This window comes from Pan troglodytes, chromosome 19, assembly GCF_028858775.2.
Source record: "Pan troglodytes isolate AG18354 chromosome 19, NHGRI_mPanTro3-v2.0_pri, whole genome shotgun sequence".
In the NCBI taxonomy this organism is placed as follows: Eukaryota; Metazoa; Chordata; class Mammalia; order Primates; family Hominidae; genus Pan; species Pan troglodytes.
Window position 1 is genome coordinate 56,232,080 of NC_072417.2, and position 11,814 is coordinate 56,243,893.

The following is an 11,814-nucleotide window of genomic DNA, read 5'->3' on the forward strand; positions in this document are numbered from 1 at the left end:
ACAATGGCACGATCTTGGCTCACTGCAGCCTCCTCCTCCCGGGTTCAAGTGATTCTCCTGCCTCAGCCTCTGAGCACCTGGGATTACAGGGGCCCACTACCACACCCAGCTAATTTTTTTTTTTTAGTAGAGATGGGGTTTTGCCATGTTGGCCAGGCTGGTCTAGAACTCCTGGCCTCAGGTGATCTGCCCTTCTCGGCCTCCCAACGTGCTGGGATTACAGGCATGAGCCACCATGCCTGGGCAAAAATTATAAATTAATAGAATGGTTGGAAGATAAAGCTGTAGACATTTTTTGAAAAACAGACAAAGAAAGGGAAAACAGAAAATAATGCTAGATGAAGCAAAGAATAACAGGTGGTCTCAAGATTATAACTCCAAGTCCCACCAACAGTACACAAGATAGTAGCACAAAGCACACCTGAGACAAGAGGATTCCTTCAGAGCAGAGGGAAAGGGATTATTGATGTGAGCTTGGGACTTCTCCACATGCAATCTGCAACTGGACATCCTCTCTCCAGACCAGAGAGCTTGGGACCAACACTGGCAGACTTCCTCTGTACTTCTGGGTTCAAAGGATCACAGTGTGACACAGTGTTTCCTCATTAAGAGTCACATGCATGTTACCTACACAACTTTTATGATACCTGGGACCTCCTATATTAAAATTTACTTAATAATTTTGTTTAAATCAGATTGTCTTTTAATACTTAAATACATTTATCTAAAGGTAATTTTATGACTTGGCTGTCAAGAGAAAAACAGTATTATGTTCTGTGGTAGCTAGCCTCCAAAATTGCCCCATTGTGACTTCTCCTGTGCCCTCTTTTAGATCACTTACTCGAGAGCAGCCAGCTGATGCATGGTGAGCAGATTTAAGCAGCCCATGGCCAGGCCCATATGGTGAGGAGCAAAGCCAAGAGCCATGTGTGTGCGCCATTTTGGAAGCAAATCCTCTGGCCCCAGGCAAGCCTTCAGATGAAGCAGCCCCCTCTGATATTGTGACTGCAACCTCACTAGAGACCCTGGGCCAGAAATATTCAGCCAGGACATTCCTGAACTCCTCACCCACAGAAACTGTGTGAGATAACAAGTGCATTTGGTTGTTTCAGGTCACTAAGATTTGGGATATTTTGTTATCTAAGTGTAAATAACGAATAGATTTCCCACAAATAGAAACTGAAAACAAGCAAACGCTGTTAAATTCTATTTGTGGACTGTTTCCTGATGAAGATTCTGAGCCTAAGATTTGTTGTCTGTTGTTTAAAGGAAAATAGGAGAACATTAGGATTAAAAACTAACTTTAAACAAACACTTATTCTCCTTAATGTAATCAGGAAGAGAAAAAGAGAATTGGAAATAGATGTCTCTCTATGTGGTTCAGTCATTTAATCCAGTATATATATATATTTTTTTCTTTTTTTTTTTTGAGATGGAGTTTTGCTTTTGTTGCCCATGCTGAAGTACAGTGGCGCGATCTTGGCTCACTGCAACCTCTGTCTCCTGGGTTCAAGTGATTCTCCTCCCTCAGCCTCCTGAGTAGCTGGGATTATAGGCACACATCACCACGCCCAGCTACTTTTTTTATATCTTTAATAGAGACGGGTTTCACCATGTTGGCCAGGCTGGTCTCGAACTCCTTATCTCAGGTGACTCGCCCGCCTTGGCCTCCCAAAGGGCTGGGATTACAGGCGTGAGCCACCATGCCTTGCTTAATCCAGTATCTTGCACCATCTAAAATGATTCCAGGAACCAGCAATGGCGTGTGTCACACAATTGGGAAAGGCCAGTAATGGGAAGGTAAGGAGATAGTGGCAGAGTTTCTAGGTCCAGTTTTGACCATCCCTAGTGAGTGCTTTTGGCACATGACTTCAGCCCTATAAACCTCAGTCTCCTCTTCTGTCAAAATAAAAGTTGAACAAGATGATGCTTGAGGTCCCTTCTAGTTTGCATAATCTACAATTTCCAGTTAGACCCAAGTCATGAATAACACTACTATTCATCAGAATATCAGAGGACAAATGTGTCAATTCACAGAAAGCAGTTTGTAAAACTTCTCTTTACGCATACATAGCTCAAAATATTTTTAATGTGGTTTCGTGTCAGATTTGTTCATTCACCATTTAAAAAATAAATTGAGTCACATGCTCTAATTAAACAAATAAACAACATTCCTGATTTCCACATTAAGAGCAGGTCTGATCTTTGCTAAAAATAAAGCCTTTAGCCTGAGTCACATCCAAAGTCATAATAATTAAATACCAAGGAGCAGAAGCTTGGAAAGGGTGAGGTCTGATTTCATTCCAGATGTGCATTTTTCACTAAGTATCAAAGTCACAGAGTTTCTGCGTGAGAGCCAAGGAGGCTCCGTGCCAATCTGAGCATTTTCTTTGACCTACAGAAAGCCAGCCTGCCAGACCTGAAATTCCGCGAGAGCTGAGCTAATTTTCTACACTAGCCTAATGTTTTAATGACCGTAACTGACTCTAATCTACCTACAAACATATGTGTAATCACAGTGACATTTTAGCCTAGTATTATTTTCATAATACATCCATTTTACTGCATCTCACATCCAAGACGAAGGCAATGAGGTATTTCCTGCAGAGTAGCCTTGTCTTCCACCAGCCAAACACCTCCTGCCTGTGTTCATTTCAGAGGTTAGCATGGCCGCAAGGTCATTTCCTCGACTGGCTAGTTTCAATGCAAAGAGGAGGAAACTTTTCACCTGTGAGGTCCACTGAGAAAACTATATTTGAGGATTATGTACCAGTTTCCTAGCAATTTCAAATTTTGGTTTGACTGTTTTTTCTCTGTTTAGATAGATATGAAAAAAGGTTTAACTTGGCTAAATTTAAGGTCGGAGCTTATCCAACTTAATTTGTTAAATTTAAATAATAAATATTAAGGGAAGGCAAAATAAGGAAAAAAGAGGAAAGAAACAAGAAAGCCAAAGAGAAGAAGCGGGGAGTGAGAACAAGACTAAAAGTGAGAAAGAGAAATTATGGACTGATAGAATAATACAGAGGGAAATAAAAGAGGCCAGGTGCAGTGGCTCATGCCTGTAATCCTAGCACTTTCACAGATCAAGGAGGGTGCATCCCTTAAGTCCAGGAGTTCAAGGTCAACCTGGGCAACCTAGTGAGACCTCACCTCTAGAAAAAATTTTTAAAAAATTAGATGGGCATGGTGGTGCACATCTGTGGTGCCAGCTACTCAGGAGACGGAGGCAGGAGGATCACTTGAGCCCAGGAGGTTGAGGCTGCAGTGAGCTGCAATCATGTCACTGCACTCCAGCTTGGGCAACAGAGCTGTATCAAAAAATAAAAATTAAAAAAAAAAACTGATTTAAAGAGCACAAAAAGAAACAGGAAAAGCAAAGATTTTACTTGTCTTACCTTTTCCAATGCTCCCAATCTTCTCTTTAACACAAAATAACTTCCATATAACCACATTTGCATGGATGGATAGCAGTGGTGAAATGTCCTAAGAAAGCATTCAATTCTGGCCCCTCCTGCTCTTCACGAAGGAGTCTGCCCAAGAATAGTGGCTCCTCAATGGCAGATACAAACTGTATGCTCTCCTGGTCTCCATGACCTCATAGGAACCCAGCTCTTGTTGAGTTGTTGAAGGAGCCCCAGATGGTTCTTCAGACACTTACACAATTGTCCTGACCAATCTGGAGAAGGGGAAAAAATGACATACGATGTTAGTAAGCTTGTTGAAGGCCAGACAAAATGTCATCAAGGATTGTGTTTTCCCACCCTTTTAGAGGAGCCACAAACCATTTATAAAGCTCTTCACACTCTGTGTAAGGAGGCCAGGGCAACTCAGAAGATCCCAAGCTGCTCATTTGTCTCAAGAAAGCACAAGGTCTCCCTCCACCACTCCTTGAGGAAAATTTGGAGTATGGGTGCAAAGGTAGCAGGTGATGCATTGAAATATTAATTTGCTTTCGCTTTCCCTGTGTCTTTTCCCCTTTCATTTCTAGTTGATAACCAACATTTCTTTCCTTGCCGTGGGGATTTTAGAAAGGGGGATCATCTAGAGTGGCAGTTCTTTCTGTCTTTTCTAATGCTCAACTTATGGAAGAGGTTCAGTGTCCAGATAGAGGAAGACAGAAAGGGGGGTGTATTTGAGGACAGCGAGACATGAGAAACAAGTGCATGGGTTCTGCCCTGGAGAGGACGAGGTATGCAGCTCCTCCAGGGGCCTGGACATGAATCTATTGAAGAAGCCAGAACTCAGAGGAACTTCAGTATGCTACAGAGAACTCCGGCCGTGTCAGAGATTTCTGGGCCTCATAGGACCCAAAGGAAACTTGTGGTTGGAACAATGTGCAGTTCAGTGGCATCAACAACAGTTGATGAGTGTAGGACCTCTCTACAGTCTTGTGCCACTTCAGATCTGGTAGCCAGGGGTATTGTGCACAGCTGTGTGGACTGCGCCCTGTACAAGAATGCCTGGCCACAGGGGCAAGTAGTATCTGAAATCCAGCCTACACTCAGCTTGCCAAGCTATGATGTAGGTGTGCACCCACCAGGTGGAAGGGGTTTCCAACACATACAGTGGTGCTACATGGGCTGGCAGTGGCCTCACTGATACTTATCATCTTAGTGTTTTTCCCATCCCCGGGAGAGAGAGTGGTATAGTTTGAACATATGTTTTTACCAAATCTCATGTTGAATTGTAATTCCCAGTGTTGGAGGTGGGGCCTTGTGGGAGGTGTTTCGATCATGAGGGTGGATCCCTCATGAATGGCTTGAGCCATCCCTTTGGTGATGAGTGAGCTGTCACTCAGTTCACAGGAGATCTGGTGGTTTAAAGGTGTGTAGTTCCTCCCCCACCTCTCTCTCTCTCTCCCGCCCTCCTGCTTTTGCCATGTGTGGTGCCTGTTCCGCCTTCACCTTCTGCCAGGATTGTAAGCTTCCTGAGGTCCCCCTAGAAGCCAGAGCAGATGCCAGCACCATGCTTCCTATAAAGCCTATAGAACTGTGAGCAAATTAAACCTCTTTTCTTTGTAAATTACCCAGTCTCAGATATTTCTTTTCTTTTCTTTTCTTTTTTCTGAGATGGAGTCTTGCTCTGTCACCAGGCTGGAGTGCAGTGGGGTGATGTCGGCTCACTGCAACCTCCGCCTCCTGGGTTCAATCGATTCTCCTGCCTCAGCCTCCTGAGTAGCTGGGACTACAGGCATGCGCCACCATGCCCGGCTAATTTTTTGTATTTTAGTAGAGATGGGGTTTCACCGTGTTGGTCAGACTGGTCTCAAACTCCCAACCTCGGGTGATCTGCCCGCCTCGGACTCCCAAAGTGCTGGGATTACCGGTGTGAGCCATCGCGTCCGGCCTCCAGTCTCAGATATTTCTTTATAGCAATGCGTCTCTAATGACTATGAATGAATTGCACACCAGTACTGGTAGACAAAAATCCATACTGTCTGTAGTAAAACATTTAAAGCAGTGGTCAGCCGTTTTTACAACCAAAACATGGAATGGTGAATGCCCTCATGGGAGCTCCTCTGACTCTCAGAAGCACATCTTACAAAGATAGTACCCTTGACGAACACACGACAGCAGGGGATAGAGGCATCATTAGTTCTCACTCCTAGAGAAGGACAGCAATGGAGACTTATTAGTTGTGAGTCCACTTGGGTAAGTTTGAGGCCATCAGATCCACCACGGAGAGTCCCCAGCTGGGATAAAGGTGGAAGGGCGTCTCCCGTGAAAGCTGTTCTTTGTCAGGGAGACACCACTCTCCATTGTCCTGAGGCACACATGGGCCACTGTTCATCCAGGGATCCCATAACGGATGTCGTCCTGCTTTAACAGCAGCAAGACCTCTGGTCCTTGACCCATGCAAATCTCAATTAGCCAAAATTATTCAGCTGTGTCCAAGCTCTGTCTTCCTTCAAACACCTAATTGTGTGAAAGCCACATTCCTTTGAGCCAGGACTCCCACCTCCATGATCTGACCCTCCCATCCCCCAGCCTCTCCCCAAGGGTATCTCCAGTTTTGTTTCTTCTCTTAATGAACTGTGCCAATCATTAAGGAAATTCCGCTGAAATGTTATTTCTCTTGGCGATCCTTCACTCATTAGCCAGTGAGCCAAGCAAATGTCCCCATTTATAGCTGCTTCCAACTCCCAAGTCCAGCCAGGCACTTCAAGATCCCATCAGCCTTTCCAACCACCCTGCTGAGAAAACACAGTCAGGCAAATGCTTAAGAAACATAAAGGGATGTTAATATTGTACCAAATAACAGTGAGCAAACCTGTAAGCCAATTATTATACATCCGTTTCCTCACTCTGGGTCTCTTTTCCCTAACCTCTGTGGAATAAGTAATTAGAGAGAGAGCCACATAATCTAGAGACTCATTTGAATTCCTCATTGGTGAACTCTTCAAAACATGCACATGCTGTTTTTGTTGATGCAATTAAATATTCTTTTTCAGTTGTGTCTCAGTTTTGGCAGGAGGTTGGGCATGATATAAAACCAAACTGGGATCTTATTGCTGCGATTCACTTGTCCTAATAAGACTTCATCCTTGAAGTTGCATGCAGTGACCCCATTGACAACATCAAGGCAAAGATCCAGGATGTTACAGGCATCCCCCCTACAGGAAGCAGAAGCTAGATACACCCCCACTGACTACACCATCCAGAAATAATTTACTCTGAACTGATCCAGGCTAAATCATGTCCAAATTCTCACAATTCATCCCAGGTTTTTGAGGGAAGATAATTGCATTTAAAAATCCTAATAACCTTCACTATAAACAAATCAAACTAAGTTACTAAGAACAAGCTAGTTTTTCCTTTTGTTCCTTGCCCACTTCTCCTGCTTCTTATAAAACCACATCAGACAAATGAAATCCCCACTGAATAAGCAAAAGTGGAATTACATTAGGCAAATGAAAACAGCAAATGCTAATTCTGAAAATTCACATTAGGTCACTTTGGCTTCATGTGCTGTCCCTTTATGTAAAGCAAACAGACTCTTTCTTTTGTTTTCTTTATTCTCTGATTCAATGCTGCTAGTTTACTGTGTTCAAAGAAACCCAGAGGTAATCCACCTAAGTTTTGAATGTTGGGATTTAAACTACTATAACAAAGAGAGTCAACCGGTTCCTTCTATCCATTTATCCAGTTGATTCCCTACTGGGAATGGTCTAGAGCAAGACCAACAGGAAAAGCAGGAAGCAACGTGGCAGATGAGAGAGGTGCTATGGATGCTGCAGACTGTTCTACAAATGGTGCCTGGTCCTAAGGTGCCCAGGGTGTAGGGAACAGCCCATCGTTCATTCCCAGGACAACATGTTACTGTGGTAGGTCCTTAGGGAGCCCCTCTCCTCTTAGACCAGCCCTTAGCAAGAAGTATTTCAGGAAATGCTTCACCTCAGAGAAACCAACCTAAGTCAGCCAAAGCCTGCAGGAGAACACAGGATGAGAAGAAAACAGTTACAAGAGTTAGGGCTGGGGCTGAGCGTGGTGGCTTATGCCTGTAATCCCAGTACTTTGGGAGGCCGAGGAAGGTAGATCACCTGAGGTCAAGAGTTCGAGATCAGCCTGGCCAACATGGTGAACCCCACCTCTACTAAAAATACAAAAATTAGCCGAGCGTGGTGGTGGGTGCCTGTAGCCCCAGCTACTTGAGAGGCTGAGGCAAGAGAATCGTTTGAACTCAGGAGGCAGAGGTTGCAGTGAGCCGAGATCGCACTGCTGCACTCCAGCCTGGAGCGACAGAGTGAGACTTCGTCTCCAAAAAAAAAAAAAAAAGAGTTAGGGCTGGAAGATGCCTCTAAGTGAAATGCATTTCCCGCTTAGGCTTTTCTGAGTATTCAAACCTCCTTCCAGAACCATGTGGGCCGGTAGCCTCTGCATCATTCAGGAGTTTGCTGGAAATGCAGAATCTCAGGCCCCAACTCAGATCTATAAATCTGAATCTGCATTTTTCTAATCTGATTCTTATGCATCTTAAAGATTAAGAAACATTTGTTTAGAACACAGCTGAATAAAAACAAACACTTGCCCCGGGCCTGTAGGGAAATAAAAGATATAGAAAGAAAGAAATGATGGGCAAAATATAGAAAGAAAGAAATGATGGGCAAAATATAGAAAGAAAGAAATGATGGGCAGAATATGCCCATATAGCACATATTTTAAAAAACAGGGAGAGAGAAGAGAGCCAGATCTACCCAGCAGGACATCGGTTGCCATTTCAAATCTGATGCTTCCCTTTGTTTCCCTACTTGCAGATCCGGCATACACCCACCCAAATTCAAACACCTCTCACTTATCATCCCTCATCAGGATCTACGGCAACCTTCAGGCTGGCCCCCTGCCAATAGTCACTTCCCTCCCTAACGTCTCTAACAAGCCACCTGCAGATCAGTCTTCTCAACACATTTCTGACTTTCATCATCTCACAGTTCTGTTCACAGGTCTACAGTGGCTGCCTGCTAAACATGGCAGATTGAACTCACATGTTTATCTACCCTCTCTGAAAATCTCATTTAATGGAAGGAAAGAAATTAAAAAAAAAAAAAAGCAAGAGCCTACAAGAACAAAATAAGCAGGGAAGAACACTTCAGTGTAAAAAAAAGATCCTGTAAGTTTTGGAAGACAGAAAAGAATGGGAGGGCAATTGACTTAACAGGTCAGTGGGAACTTCATTCTATTGTCTTCAGAGGAGGATGCCAAGTCAAAAAGGGTTGATTCGCCCAATGGAACAGAAAGGTACTGGAGGAGCTTCTCCATGAAAATGAGCACATACATCAAGAAAAGGGGGTGACTGGGAGTTCAGGAAAAAGGCTCTAACACAGGAGAGCTGCACGAGGAAATCCCAGAGTGGTTGCAAAGGAAAATACCAAGACAACCCCAGGCAGGAGAGCTCAGAACACACCGTGCAGACTGGAGCAGAGAGTGGAGGACCGCAAGGGAAAAACAGGAGTGATGGGATTAGCTGATACGTGTCACACACATTTTTAGAAGGCTTACTAATTTCCAGGAAAGCAAACAGTTTTAAAAGGAAAAGCTGGGGTGAGCGATAGGCTAGAAATCCTTGACTGATCGTCTGTTCATGGAGTGATTAGATCACACATCCCTACCCCCACTCCATGCAACCCAGCAAGTATACCCACGTAACCGTATGGGATACCAGTGGCTGTCCTCAGAGAAACTGAACCATTAAGGTTCCTGAAACCAGGATACAGGATCCAGGCAGAGTACAGGGCAGAGATGAGGAGCAGGCCTGAGAACAAGGGAATTAAGTTGAATTTACAGGGGGGCCTTCAACTCCTTGTTTCCAAAGAACTGAGCCTTTACCATCAGAAAAGAGGACAGAGGATTTTTCCCTAGAGAAGCTGAACAGCCTCAAGGAAAAAAATCTCCATTTGCCCAACCAGGAAGCAGGATCACCAGCCTACGGCCCCATGAGAAAGTCCACCAGTGAAATCCACAAAGAGGTCTCCGTTCATTTTTTAATGCTTTGTTCTTAAGTTGAAATAGATAAGCCAAGATCACTCCAGGTTTGAGGAAGGCTACCAGTAATAAAGATAAAGGCCAAAACAAGAAATCTTTTCCTTTTAGAAAACAAAGCACAAACTTAGAGAAAACAGAGACAACACAGGAAGCAAAAGAAAACTGACTAGAAAACCTGTAATGAATGCGCTTGCAGAAATAAGATTGCCATCATGAAACAAGAATAAGAGGATATACAAAAGAAACAAAAAAAGCAACTTGTGCCAGGTTCAGTGGCTCATGCCTGTCATCCCAGCACTTTGGGAGGCTGAGGTGGGTGGATCACAAGGTAAGGGGTTCAAGACCAGCCTGGACAACATGATGAAACCCCATCTCTTCTAAATATACAAAAAATTAGCTGGGTGTGTGGCACGTGCCTGTAATCCCAGCTACTTGGGAGTCTGAGGCAGGAGAATCTCTTGAACCCGGGAGGCAGAGGTTGCAGTGAGCTGAGATCACACCATTGCACTCCAGCCTGGGCAACAGGGCAAGACTCTGTCAAAAAAAAAAAAAAAAAAAAAAAAGAAGAAGAAGAAGCAACTAGAGAATAAGAAAATACGAAAGTTTAAAATCTAAGAGTCAAATATTTTTTCGATTCAAAGAAGAAATGGCTAAGTTGAGAAACGCTCCCTTAGAGTAGAACCAAAAATAAATAGCCAATAGGAAGGAAAAGTTGGAAAAAAAAAAAACAAAAAAAACTAGAGGTTCCATTCAGGAAGCCAACATCCTATAAGGAGATCAAGAAAAAATAAACCTAGGAAGCAGTCAGGGTATAATTATCAAAAAATATACATATTCAAAAAATTTCCCACAACTGTAGGACACAAGTCCTCTGATGAACAGAATCTACAAAGCAACCAGCACAATGAGTGGAGAAAGACACAAACCAAGAGACAAAATAATGAGAAAACCTTAAAAGCTTACCGGGAGTCAAGGGTAGTAGAGAAAAACAGAGCAGTGCCTTCAAAATTCTAAGAGAAAATTATTTCCAACCTAAAATTCTATACTTTGTCAAACCATCAGTCAAGTGTGAAAGGATAAAGACAATTTCCTGACATGGAAAGAATCCAGAAATATACCTGCCATGTGTCATTTTTCAAGGAAGCTACTGGAGGATGTTCTCCATGGAAGTGAGTGCATACCTCAAGAAAAGGGGGTGACTGGGGGTACACGAAAAAGGCTCTAACACAGGAGAGCAGCACAAGGAAATCCCAGAGTGGTCACAAAGGAAAATATCAAGACAACCCCAGGCAGGAGAGCCACAGAGCACACGGGGCTGACTGGAGCAGAGAGCGGAGGACCGCAAGGAAAAAACAGGAGCGATGGGATTAGGTGATACACGTCAAACAAATTTTATTTATTTATTTATTTTTGAGACAGAGTCTCACTCTGTTGCCCAGGCTGGAGTGCAATGGCACGATCTCGGCTCACTGCAGCCTACGACCCCTAGGTTCAAGCAATTCTCCTGCCTCGGCCTCCCGAGTAGCTGGGATTATGGGCATGTGCCACCATGCCTGGCTAATTTTTGTATTTGTAGTAGAGACAAGGTTTCCCCATGTTGGCCACGCTGGTCTCAAACTCCTGACCTCACATAAGTCACCCAGCTCGGGCTCCCAAAGTGCTGGGATAAACAAATTTTCTAAAGGCTTACTAACTTCCAGGAAAGCAAAAGTTTTAAAAGGAAAAGATGTATACTACCAGGAAAGTACAATATTTAGCTCAGTAGTAGCAATATTTACATGGCCACGGAATTGTGAATAATGATTTCACTAAAAGGTGTAATAAGGTTTTGTTAGGAAGAGAATGGGCATGTATGTAGGTTGGGGTGTGGTGAAGGGCAAGAGTAGATGGGTGTGAAAGATCTCAATTATCAGAGCCACTGTAATATTCTCTCAGTAGATAACTTCTAAATTAGCAAGTCAAGGAAAGGCAATGTAAGCATATATTTATTTTAGAAATATAGAGGATGAACAATTAAAAGACTGGAAATATTTTGTTTCTGGGGAGTAGGGGAAAGGGTAGGTGAAGGAACTGCTATTTTTCTTAAAAAGGCTTCAAGCTCTACCTGACTTTTTAATATGTGAAAATCAATAGCTTTTATAAAATGAATATTAGCTTAAAGATGGAGAAGGAGGAGGAACAGAAGGAGGAGAAAAAGAGGAATAAGAGGAGGAGAAAGAAGAGAAGGAGAAGATGAAAAAGAAGGGAAAGAAGAGGAGGAAGAGGAGAGAGAGAAGAAGAATCTATAGAAATATCTCTGTTCTAAAGAATGAAGTCTAGGTCTCCTGGGCAC

At 43.4% G+C, this 11,814-nt stretch overlaps 1 long non-coding RNA gene across 1 annotated transcript in view; it reads right to left on the minus strand.

Annotated features, from left to right (window-relative positions):
* The window catches only part of LOC107969244 (uncharacterized), a 63,744-nt gene extending 57,552 nt beyond the window's left edge, over nt 1–6,192 (minus strand). The window contains exons 1-2 of the long non-coding RNA XR_001710942.3: nt 5,030–6,192; nt 3,399–3,679 (exon numbers count right to left, since the gene is read on the minus strand). This is a non-coding gene — a long non-coding RNA (uncharacterized LOC107969244). The remainder of the gene's footprint in view (nt 1–3,398; nt 3,680–5,029) is intronic.
* Between the last annotated feature and the right edge of the window lie 5,622 nt (nt 6,193–11,814).